This window comes from Malania oleifera, chromosome 8 (assembly GCF_029873635.1).
Source record: "Malania oleifera isolate guangnan ecotype guangnan chromosome 8, ASM2987363v1, whole genome shotgun sequence".
NCBI classification, from domain to species: Eukaryota; Viridiplantae; Streptophyta; class Magnoliopsida; order Santalales; family Ximeniaceae; genus Malania; species Malania oleifera.
Genome location: NC_080424.1, coordinates 98644726 through 98656422, shown reverse-complemented (window position 1 = coordinate 98656422; position 11697 = coordinate 98644726).

Sequence of the window (11697 nt, the reverse complement as noted above, 5' to 3'; positions counted from 1 at the left end):
CCTTATTACTCCAGATTAATAACTTTGATTAACTTTAAAAACCTCTCAAATTATTTCTTAATCAAAGTTCCCCAAAACTGATTTCATTACAAAAAATCTTTTCCTTGGAGTAAATTTTTACACTCTCTAACTCTCTTTATTATTTTTGAAAATCTTTTTTAAGAGAATATTTTACTTTGGGCATTTATTTTACACTCATTTATATTTACTCTCATTTGCAACCTCATTTATTAAAATCACTTTTGAGAGCAGCTTTAATATTTCTTCCAGTTATTTTTTCTTGATAAATATTTCTTTTTGAAAGAAATCTTTTATTGCACAAATATCTTCTTGAACTTGAACTCCAGTTTCTCCAAACATTTTTATTAGCAAAAATCTTTGTTGAAAAACATAATAATCATTTTGATTTTTCATTTGTGTATTAATTATTTAGATAAACACCCTTACTCTATTAAACACATATTTCATATCATATTGGAGTGCATATATTTGAGCTTTGTTGTGTACATTTCTGTTTGTATGTTTTAGAAGTATTTTCATGTACAAAAATATTTTCAATGTACTCGTTGGGTTCAGCCCGTTAATTGAACTAGAGAGTCTTAACCCCGTAAGAGAGATTGGTTCAGTTCAGCCCGAAATTGAACTGGGGAGTCTCAGCCCCGTAAATGAGACTAGTTTGGCTCAGCCTAATAATTGAGCTGGAGTTTTCCTCACCCTATAAGGAGATGATGTAAACAACTTTTAATCTACCCGATTAAGTGAGCAAGTTTAGTGGAATCCTTGGGGAGTATGCCCAAGGCAGGGACATAGACACTATTGGTCGAACGTCGTTAACAAATCTGTGTGTCATTCTCTCTCTGTCTTATTTAAATTCCTGCACTTAAATTTCAGCATGTGTATGAATGTTTGTTTAATGTTATAATTATTTGCATACACGCTTTTGATTTAAATAAGATATACTGCGCACGTGTATGTTTACTTTCACTGTTAAATTTATTTTACATACACGCGTGTACATTGAATAAGACATGATATGTGGTGAATCAGCGTAAATGTTTAATTTAGTCGAAAAGTTTTTAAAACCCAATTCACCCCCTTCTTGGGATCACACAAATTCCAAAAATTGATATCAAAGCCTCGTTGCAAAAGGCTTAACCGCTTATGCTAAAGATCGCTACGGCTCAACTTTTCGGTGTATCTTAATTTTGAGGGTCAACACTTTGCAAATCTTCCATTGTTTTCACTGTGTAAATTTTACTATGTGTTTATTGAAAATATTGTTGTTCGATTGATTGGAGGTTTTGGAATGAGCTTCGTACACGAAACCATATCCCATGGAAAAATGATTTTGAAAAATGCATTGTTCCTATATTTGAAAAAGAAATGAATGTGCATGACATAGTTTTTAATACATATCATATGAGTGCCATGCATATTTCATATTGTGCCTTAGTTACTAATGGTTTTTATTAGATCATGTTTAGTACTAGTACAAAGGAGTTTTGGGAACCATAAGAATTTTGAAAAATCAAGAGAGAAAAAGACACCACTCAAAGCTTACACATCTAAGAAGGAGTAAAGCATAAAAGTATATCTATCCTCCTTCTAATTTATTGAATGATTCATGTTTTGATTCACATGATATATTTTGTGTTTGATTTTTGTTATGAATCATACAATAATATTGTGATAATTGCATATCATCTTATGAGGTGTATTTTAAAAGATTTTTTTTAATACTCATAGGATCTTTATTAGAATATAATATATAAAGGGAATATAATGCTTTAAATGTCTAAATAGTGTTTTGTGCTTAAAATTTCAAATTTTAGAATACACTATTGCTTTATTAAGATCCGTAGAATAGCATGCCAATATGAAAACTAAAGTGATATGTCCAATCTATGCTTAATATATATCATCATGATTGGTCAATTTTAGAAAATGCATGCTTGAGTGAATCCCCTTCAAATAGACAAAATATTTTTAATTGCTATAAGATTCATGATACTATATATGCTTAAAATTTAAAACTCTTGAATATAGCATGATTTGTCCATCAGCCCTAAATTTACAATGGAACTTAAAGCTCATCCCCATTTTGAAATTTTTGTTATGCCAAATATTGTTATTGAATATAAAATTCTTTGATTGCATAACTACGGGGGAGCAAATAATTTTTATTTAAATCTGTTGTTTGAGCTGAATGCTACTATCCACTGTGTTTGCTAAATATTATATGATTTGATGGATAGTTTATATTTAATTGAACTGCTGAACTACTGGATTGCATGCTTGTACTGGATGCCACCTACATGGCTGATGCAGTGATGAGAATTGCATGCTGGTAGTGAATATAGGTTCTCACATGCCCTATTTATATTGCTTGCTTGAATCTATCATGTTTAAGGTACATGGGAAAATGGGAAAAAGTCCAATTTACAAACGAAATGCTGCCGAAATTTTGGTAGAACTTTTTCGAAAAATAAAACCATGTATCAAGATAATTAGTTATTGCATGCCCAAATATTTTTGAAAGGATGAGTGAATGATAAATGAATATTTATTCTCATTCGTAGTTAAAAACGCATGCATAATAACATATAGGGAAGACTATACTGAACATATGATAAAATGCCTTAACAGATAACCAATATAATTGCATTAAAAGGACTGCTTATACTGTCTAGTATACTTAATGAAATCAATTTTTGATTAGTATAAGCAACACATTTCCCTTCTTAGGATGCACAGTAATTGCATAGGTTAGTACATGTAAAATCCAAACCGCTATATATTTTGAAGACATGTACACATGTAGTTTGTGTCTTAGGATGAACTTAGTTTATGGACACCATTTGATCAAATTCTTTGGGTTATGTACTTTCACTCCGGACCCAAATGGTAGAGCATCATCCCTTTTAAATTGAACGTCCCATATTTTGATGATGGTCCATTGACTAAGGAATTTGCATGACTTAGGGGGAGTTTTTCATTTTGCACATACTCATTGTGTTTTGAGTTGTGTCATCCTTTTTGAACTCCTATTGCATACTTTTGAGTATAGTCTTGATTAACTATCGTGCTTTTAAAATGAAATGCAATATGTCATGCATATGCGCTGATGATTAATATTCGCTGCATGCTGAAATCCCCAGAGAAGGATGAATATTAAGGAATGGTTTTAAATGACTATCATCCTTGAACTTAATGCAAGTATGTATACATGCAAATATATAGGGGGAGCTTAAGCCCAACTTTTAAGAAAAATGAACTTAATGCCTATAATCTCTTCCATGCTAAGTAATATTTAGAAGGATGAACATGTGATGAATGTACTTGAATGAAATTCATCCTTGAGCATAAATAAACCTATGTGTGTGTGAGACTATACCGGGGAGTTTAAGCCCCATCCTAGAAAAAAGATTTGAATCACCTGACCCATGGACTCATATTTTTCATTGCTTCTACTTTTTGAGTCTATTTTTTTTTTTTTTTGTAGCATGAATATCATATCTTGTCTCTATTGAATCATTCTTTGATATGAATTGTTCACGATATGGATGAACACCATGCAAGACCTATTGCTTGATATTTAGCGCATATGTGTTTAAGGACATTTTACTGGTGAGATTCATTTATCCAGTAAAATCTGAAAAAAGTACTCATACTGTTTAAACTCTTAAACTTTCAAAAATTTGTTTCAATATAAGTTGCTAACAGATTCTAAGCACGTATTCAAAATTGATGGGGGAGCATATTTTCTCTAGATCTCTATCTTGTTATGCTCACCAAATTTTCTGCTTAGATCTGTGTTAGTTTTTTTTTTTTTTTTGGTGGCATGTGCTTTACTGTAATGTTTTATTGAATATCATAAATGAAAATATTGTTTTGCCACAAGTTCGTTGGATTTGCCATATGATCCTTGCTTTAAATTTACTTTATTTCTTTGGATTTATATGGTTGTGTTTATTTTTCTGGTCATACTTTGTGTTGTGTTTAAATGCTTAACCAGGAAAATGATGCTTGCTTGAGTTTGAATTAAAGTTTCTTTTTCAACAAGCATAAGCCCCTAGTATTTATTGAAAATTTTAAGGGGGTATACTTTTATACATACATATATTTATACATATTCATTTATAAAGGAAGAATTGAACTCATATAGAATATTTCTATATCTTGCTTATGTGTTTTATGCTTCATGACTTGTGCTATCTTGTTTTAAAATTATTTATCATGAAATTTCTTTTAAGGGTGTTGCATAACTGATTCATGGATCTTACATGAAATGCATGTGAACTAGTTAGACAATTCTTATGCTCAAACCTATTTTTTATATATGCCACATGCTTCAAATTCAAATCTTTTGCAGGTCTTATGAAATGATTAAATTGCCATGGTTTGTGTATATTTTTTGCCTAACTTTGTTTTTCATGTCATTTTCATTTTGAATAACCAGTTATTGTTTTATGAAAAATAAATGCCAAAAACATAAAGGGAGAGTGTTTTCTAAACAAATTGATTTTTTTTTTTCAAAAAATGAGAGTTCTCTTTGCTAAGCCTGTTTTAAATAATAAAATTTTTTCTACTTAACTTAACCTTTTTTACTGATGCTAAAAGGGGGAGAATATTTTGAACAAAATGATAATGATAAAAATATAGGAGGTAAAATTTTTGAGCATGTGCTTTAATGCAAAAATTTAAATGTATGATCTTTTGTAATGTCTTCTTTCATGAATATGCTTGAGTTATTATGTTTATTTTTAGATTATGCATATTCTTAAGGGGAGTCTTTTCAAGTTGTACCCATTTTACTCTTGGGTGTTTGTCATCATAAAAAGGGGGGAGATTGTTGGCTTTTTGAGTCCGATCCCTGTTTTGATGTTGACAAACTTGTAACGACTTGCTATTTAATTGAGTTTTTTTTTTCTTTTTTTTTTCCTCATACTATATACTATAACATTTATAATACTCTGATACCAACTGAATTAAACCCAACCATCAACCTAAGCAGCGAGAAGTAGAAATCAAGTATACATACCATATATAATTATATATAATACTAGAATGCTAACATGTTTCCCAAAATATACATATATAACTGTTCCCCAAAATACCCTCAACTGGCTAAGGCTATACAAAAATACTCCCAACAATACTCACTCTACTGTTAGGGCAATACTAGGGCCCTTCTATCTGCGAGCCTGATCTGCTCGTCTATTTGGATCACTTGAAAAATGTTAAAGTAATGGGATGAGCCAACACTCAATAAGACGAAATATGCTATTGCTGGTGTGTGGCAATTGAGTTACAATACTATGAAAATCTATTACTATATAATCATGTATCACTGAATCTGTGAAATACAATACTAGTAATATAACCAATCACCTTTCTCCTGTTGCTTAACATTTATGTATTTTAGGTTTCTACTCAAAATACTTCTAATATATATATATATATATATATATATATATATTATGTTTCTATAAATTTGTATAAACATAGTAATAACTGTAAATTTCCCTGTGGATAACTGTGTCTCATGATTTAACCCGTAATGATTTGGTTGTGCAGCCCGTAAGCGGGATCTATCCTGGCTGGCCGTCCAGGATAAATCACTATACTCCATAGGTTTGATTAGCCCTCCTCAACCCATATATGATGGGGAGCCTGTCTATTAGTGGACTCTATACGATTGACCTTTATACCACGTATTATCTGAATAGGTGGTTGCACTCTATATGTAGTGACCCGAAGAATAATAGTATTTTAGTAATAAAAAGGGAGAAAAATGGAAACAGGAACAGAAGGAGGCAGTAGACTTCGTAAACGAATGCTCTGTGTTCATCGACGACATCGCTCTTTGGAGATAATAATAATTTCAAGAAATTTCCAGGCCTCGTCGACAAACATAGGGGTTTTGTCGACGAGGGTTCTTCAGGACCTCGTCAACAAGGTCCCATCTCATCGACGAGAAAATACCAAGAGGATAATTTGGGCTACTCTAAATTTCGTCAATAAAGCCCACAGTATAAATAGTCATAAACTCATTTTAATCACAGAAAATCAGCGCCGCTCTCTCCTCTCTTTCTCTCTCTCTATCTCTCTCTCTCTCTCTCTCTCTCTCTCTCTCTCTCTCTCTCTCTCCTACTACCTCTCCCTCTTTTCTCTTTGATTATGGTCCCATTAGTCGCCAGATCGACGATCTGAGGCCACCACGACGTTCCTGTCGGAGTTCTCTTCAAGTCTGTCAGAGCAGATCGTTGGTGAAATGAAGTTGGAATTCATCCCAAATCCAGGGTAAGGTCTTTCATTCGGAATTTGCTTTTCTAGCAATTGTAGAAAATGCTATAGACGTAGAAATAATGACATTTTGTTCTGACGAAAATTATTTTCAGGGTGTCAAGTAGGAAATCCTGCGGGTGTAGGACCCGTCTCAGTAGGGGATTTTAGCAGGAGTCAGGTAAGGGAAATATGCTATGCTAGGAAATTTTACTATGTTTCAGTAATAAACTATACGTTTTTATTAGATGATTATTCACGATAGAAATTTATACAGTTATCATTTATGTATAATATGTTTAAAATTACTGTGTGGCTTGAGAATATGGATATAGTAAAGAAACATGTTTTACAGTATTTTTAGGATATGTTTTACAGAATAAACATCCAATGGTTACGTTTTATAGTAATTACAGAATACCATGATTATACAGTTTTCAGTACCATAATTATACAGTTTCCAGTACCATGACTTACAGATTATAGTTCAGTTTAGAAATACAGACAGTTACAGTTTATTTCATTGTCATGGTAAATACAGTTATTTCAGAATCATGGTAAATCATATAATTGTATATAGAGATGTACTATATAGTATCAGACCCTGTTGGACCATACAGTTACAGAGCACGGTACTGTAGCTACAGATATTTCAGTTCAGAGTGCAACCACCTATTTAGATAATATGTGGTAGTAGGTCGATCGCGCCCAGACGTGGACAGGCTCCATCAGATATGGGTTGAGGAGTGACCGATATGACTAAGGGAGTATAGTGGTTTATCCTGGTCGGCTAGCCAAGGTAGATCCCGCCTACGGGCTGCGCAATCCTGTCATGAGGGGTTAAATCATGACACACAGTTATCCACAGATAATTTTTCAGTTATTATTATGTATATACAGATTTGCAAAGATAGAGAATATATTTATGTATATTAGAAGTATTTTGACTAGTAACCTAAAATTACAGATATGTTAAGTAATATGGAATTGGTAGTGGTTTCTGTTATTTGTATATTATTCATAGATCTAGTTATACATGATTATATAGAAACAGATTTTCATAGTATTGTAACTCATTTGCCACACACTAGCAATAACATATTTTGTCTTACTGAGCGTTGACTCATCCCAATTACTTTAACGTTTTTTAGGTGATCTAGGTAGGCGAGCAGATCAAGCTCGCAGATAGAGGGGCCTTAGTATTGCCCTGATATTAGAGTGAGTATTTTGGGAGTATTTTTGTATAACCCTAGCCAATTGAGGATATTTCTGGGGAACAGTTATATATGTATATTTTGGGAAACAATTTAGCACTCTGGTATTGTATATAATTACATATGGTTATGTTTATTTGATTTTTGTTTCTCGCTGCTTAGATTGATGATTGGGTTTAATCTAGTATGGTATCGGAGCATGTTAAATGTCATAGTATAAAAAAAAAAAAAACCTATTTAAATAGCAGGTCGTTACACTATATATTATATGTAGTTACGGTACCGTGCTCTGTAATCTGTAACGGTCCAACAAGGTTTGATACTATATAATAAATCTCTATATACAACTATCTGTTTTACCATGATTCTGTAATAACTGTATAAACCATGACGCTATGATAAACTGTATTTGTATTAACTGTATTTCTGAAATGAACTGTAAAACTGTATGTCATGGTGCTGTAAACTGTATCTGTATCAATTATATAATCATGGTATTCTGTAATTACTATAAAATATTTCCTCTGTCTGTATACTCTGTAAAATATAACTCTGAAAAATACTGTAAAACATGTTTCTGTACAATATCTATATTCTCAAGCCACACAGTAATTTAAAACATAATATTCATAATCAATAAACTGTATAAAATTCTGCTGTGAATAATAACCTGGTAAAAATATATATTTCATACTGAAAATCATTTTAGAATTGTCTAGCATAGCATATTTCCCTTACCTGATTTTTGCTAAAACCCCCCTAGTAAGATGGGTCCTACACCCACAGGGTTCTTCACTCAACACCTTGAAAATCATATATTCCAAAACAAAACGTCACTATTTCTACGTCTACAGCATTTCCTACAACTGCTAGAAAGTCAAATTCTGAATAAAAGACCTTACCCTGAATTTGGGATGAATTCCAACTTCATCTCACTGACGATCCGTTCTGGTAGACTTGTAAAGAACTCCGCCAGAAGCATCGTGGTGGCCTCAGATCATCGATCCGGTGACTAACAGGGCCGAAATCGAAGAGAGATGGAGGAGGAGCCGTAGAGGGGAGAGAGAGAGAGGGTTTCGACTGAAATTTCTACGATTAAAATCAGTTTAGGGCTATTTATATTGCGAGATTCGTCGATGAGCCACGTCACCTTGTCGACGAGTCCTGTAGAAAGTTTGTCGACGAACCTGCACCCTTGTCGACGAATTTCAGGCTTCCAAAAATCCTCTCTTGGCATCTTTTCGTCAATGAAACTTGCCCTCGTCGACGAAGTCGACTGCCTCCTGCTATTACTGTTTCCATTTCTCTTCCTCTTTATTATTTAAATACCATTATTCTTCGGGTCATTACAAAACCACTAGTATATTATGTGTGCATTTAGTGTGTGAACATGTTTTCATTTCAGCATGAACAGAAGATACCGAAAAATAGAAGCCTAGACGGGACTTAAAGCATACACACAGCTTGACGTATCCCATGAAGAAAGAGCAAAAAATGAAGACATTTATTGTATTTGTAATGCGTTTAAATTTTTTATTACTTTGGTCTGTAATAATGTATGCATTTACATTATATGAATTGAATGCTCAGACAAAACCGTAGACAGACCCTAGGGCCGGTCAACCGACGCCAGATTTTTGACTCTAAAAAGACCTTAGGTCCTTATACAAATCCACAAAATAGTTCCCATAATCACTTATAATATCAGAGGAACAAATTGAAGTGTAAATGAACTTAATAAGCAAAAATGTGAGAGGTCGGGCGACCGAACCCGTTGTGTTCAAATCACTTCGGTCGCCCGAACGACTGAGAAGTCAGCGGGTTGACCTGGTTTCGGGCGACCGAACCAAAAATGAGCGTATGGTCTCCGGGCGACCGAACTCTTAAAAGGACACTTTTCACCAACTCGGGCAGCCGAACCTTCGCATTCAAAAAGGCCTCGAGCGATCGAACTTAGCTTCGAGCACCCAAACTGCGGACATAATGTTTCTAACTTTTGTTCAGCCATTCGAACATAGACTCGGGCTACCGAACCTTTTAAAATGCCTTTTGAGCTGAGTCTATTCGGGCGACCAAACTAAAGTTCAGCCACTCGAAACCTTTCGGGTTGGAAATTTTTTAAGGGCTAAAACATCATTAATTTTCAATTAATCTTTTCCAAAATGCTGAGCGTGTCCCCAATGGTCATAATTTTTAGAAAATCTATAAATACCCCCTTATTACTTCAAATTAGTAACTTTGATTAACTTTAAAAACCTCTTAAATTATTTCTTAATCAAAGTTCTCCCAAACTGATTTCATTACAAAGAATCTTTTCCTTGGGAGAAATTTTTATACTCTCCAACTCTCTTTATTATTTTTGAAAATCGTTTTGAAGAGAATATTTTACTTTGGACATTTATTTTACACTCATTTATATTTACTCTCATTTGCAACCTCATTTATTTAAATCATTTTTGAGAGCAACTTTAATATTTCTTCCGGTTATTTTTTCTTCATAAACAATTTTTTTGGAAGAAATTTTTTATTACACAAATATCTTCTTGAACTTGAACTCTAGTTTCTCCAAACATTTTTATTAGCAAAAATCTTTGTTGGAGAACATAATAATCATTTTGATGTTTTCATTTGTGCATTAATTATTTAGATAGACACTCTTACTCTATTGAACACATATTTCATATCATATTGGAGTGCATATATTTGAGCTTTGTTGTGTACATTTTCGCTTGTATGTTTTAGAAGTATTTTCATGTACAAAAATAATTTTCATGTACTCGTTGGGTTCAGCCTGTTAATTGAATTAGGGAGTTGTAGCCCCGTAAGTGAGACTGGTTCAGTTCAGCCCGAAATTGAACTGGGGAGTCTCAGCCTCGTAAATGAAACTAGTTCGGCTCAGCCTAATAATTAAGCTGAAGTTTTCTTCGCCCTGTAAGGAGATGATGTAAACGACTTTTGATCTACCTGGTTAAGTGAGCAAGTTTAGTGGAATCCTTGGGGGGTATGCCCAAGGCAAGGACGTAGGCATTATTGGTCGAACGTCGTTAACAAATCTGTGTGTCATTCTCTCTCTATCTTATTTAAATTCCTGTACTTAAATTTCAGCATGTGTATGAATGTTTGTTTAATATTATAATTATTTGCATACACGCTTTTAATTTAAATAATATATACTGCGCACGTGTATGTTTACTTTCACTGTTAAAATTATTTTACATACACGTGTGTACATTGAATGAGACATGATATGTGGTGAATTGGCGTAAATATTTAATTTAGTCGAAAAAATTTTAAAACCCAATTCACCCCTTCTTTTGGGATTACACAAATTCCAACACCCTTACATTGTTATCCTGTGACAGTTGGAAAGCATATATATTGAACTGCATTTGTGTAAAGTTGTACTTTAAGGTTTAATTCATATTCCTCATATGTGCTAGGATAATGGACATGAATATTTTAATTGTTGAAGTCTCTTAAATTGTCAAGATAACTAAACAAGCCATTTGACTAGATTTGCTTCTTTTGATTGATTTACAATTTAATATAATAATTTAATTAGTTTGGGATGAAAATAATTTAATAGTTACTGTATTGAAGGTCGAATCTGAACATGCATGCTTCTCCTCATTACTATGTTGCACTAAATATGCTTGAAAGACTAGTTATCCCTTGGTTCATCGAAATAATCATTTCTTGGAATAAAATAGAATATAATTTAAATTTTAAAAATTAAGAAAATAATTATTCCTAATACATTTTCTAATTATTTTATTCAACGTGTAAAAAGAATTTCACATTATTATTTCTCTAATCTATTATTTGTTATAGATGCCAAAAATTTTACATTGTTATTTGTTTTATGGTAATAACATAATTTCGTCTATAATTAATTATAATTAGCCTATTTTAACTAAATTATTTTTATGAATAAGCGGGAAATAAATATAACCCTAAATTGTTATTCTGTCTTAAATACTACCCATGTATGTGTGTATACGGAAAAATAAATATTATTCATTTAGATTTTTAATTTCAAATAGAAATGTTAGACTACACATCTCAAACAATAGACATTTCATATATAAAAATGTTATGCGAATTATGTGATATTTAATGTACTATGTATTTAACAATTCATAATAAAATATTACATTAAAAAAATATAAAGTTTCGCAGCTATACGGTCCAATAATAC